Here is a 2056-nt window from a genome sequence, read left to right as displayed (position 1 = left end):
ACCACAATGGGGATTATTTTTCAACATGAATTTTGGAGGGGCACAAATATTCAGACCATAGCATCATCCTGATTAATTTTAAGTGTGCAATTCAGTAGTATTAAATACTTTCACAGCCCAATGCTACAGCACACACCTATAATCCCAGCAACTTGTGAGGGTGAGGTAGGAGCATCACAAGTTCAAGGCCATTGGGGGCAATTTAGCAAGCTCTTGTCTCAAAGTAAAAAAGGCCAGGGATGGGGCCAGGAATATGGCTCAGAGGCACAGCACCTGCCTGGCAAGCGCAAAGTGCTGCATTTTTTTGCTAAAAAGGCCAGGGATGTAGCCCAATGGTAGGGTGCCTCTGAGTTCAACCCCTGGTGCATCATCAACAACAACAAAGGTACATCCACATTGTTGTACATCCATCATCACCACTTATCTTCAGAACTTTTTCTTCTTTCTACCTGAAACTCAGACCTAATAACAAATAACTTCCCATTCTCCCAGTCCCTGGAAAACAGCATTCTACTTTCTGTCTTTAAGAATTTGACTATTCTAGGTACATAATATAAGTGGAATTATATAATATTTTGTCCTTTTGTGTCTGGCTTATTTCACTTAACACAATGTCATCAAGTTCATCTATGTTGTGGCATGTGTCAGAAATAGTCATGTGTCACTTAATAATGGGATACATTTTGAGAAATGTGTCATTAGGCAACTTTGTTATGCAAACATCATAAAACATACAAACTAAGATAGTTACAAACACATTAGGTGATATAATTTTTTTGTTTGGTACTGAGGATGGAACCCAAGACCCCATATGAATTAAATACATGCTCTACCACTGAGCTACATCCCAACCCAAGGTCATGTGGTTCATGATTGTACTTTATTTAATTTTAATTAATTTAAATGTAAATAGCCATATGTAGCCAGTAGCCATCATATTTATTCATGTATCTCTAGAAGATGCTTCTATTATTTTGTGCCAGTTTATCAAGATGATATAAACTATTTCATAGAAGAGAAACAAGAAATTGCCTAGCTGACATAGCTCAAGTACTGAGAACTTCTACAGAGAATGTTGATATAAATTTATTTCTTATTTCTTTCCCTCCCCATTTCAGGAAAAGTGAAGCTGAGGTCATATGTATTGTGATGAGGATTAAGGGATATATTCTGAAGAGTCCAATAGTCTTTAAAGAAAGCCAGGAACCCTATTTTACTTTATCCTATGGTGGAAGAGGGCTTGAAATAAGATGTATACCTGCTTCTAATGGGCAGAAAGTATGCAGCAGAAGTATTCTGAGGGATGGCTTCTGCTGGGCTTACTGCTATGATATTCTGCCAGACTCATTCATTTGTACAGGCCTTTATTCCATGGATATTTACATATGTATTACTTAACTCCATACTAGGCATGTGCTAGCTTCTGGGACACATTAGCATAGTAACCAAATAAAACCCCTACCTTTATATGAATGTTACTTTCTCACAAGACAGAGACATGTAATAAACAATACAAATAACCGAAATAAATAATAAATATTGTGAAATAGGAAGAAATTGTTCAAAAAAGGAAGGGAAACTGGGGGGTTGGGGAGGAAGGGAAAAGAAAAAATGAGATAAAAGGATAAAATGGAAACAAAATTTTGTAAATAAAGAGGGGAAGAAGGGTTCAAGAGTCAGAGAAGAATGGGAAAAAAAGTAACTAAGATATATCAAGTACAGGTACAAGTTCCCTATGATGAATGTGATCTCTACGTATATCTAAATTGTAGCAATAAACTTAATTTAAAAAAAAAAGAAACTCAGACATTGATACTGAGTGCCAAGTATAGTGAAGAGTGGATGAGTACTGGGGATATAGAGGGATGATTAGATTATGAGATGACATCTGAGCAGAGACCTGATGGTAACTTGGATTAGTAGCCTGCTTTCTTCCTATTAGGTCAACATTTTCATACACTTGGTAGTTAGATCCAAAGGTTGATCTGCTACAGGTTCAATTTGGGAACAAGAATCCTTGATAAGATGATACTGTGAGTTCTTCCATAAGGAAGTT

The sequence above is a fragment of the Chinchilla lanigera genome, unplaced genomic scaffold, assembly GCF_000276665.1.
Source record: "Chinchilla lanigera isolate Chin_1 unplaced genomic scaffold, ChiLan1.0 scaffold00074, whole genome shotgun sequence".
NCBI classification, from domain to species: Eukaryota; Metazoa; Chordata; class Mammalia; order Rodentia; family Chinchillidae; genus Chinchilla; species Chinchilla lanigera.
The sequence above is the reverse complement of the archived record's forward strand: the minus strand, read 5'-3'. Positions refer to the sequence as shown.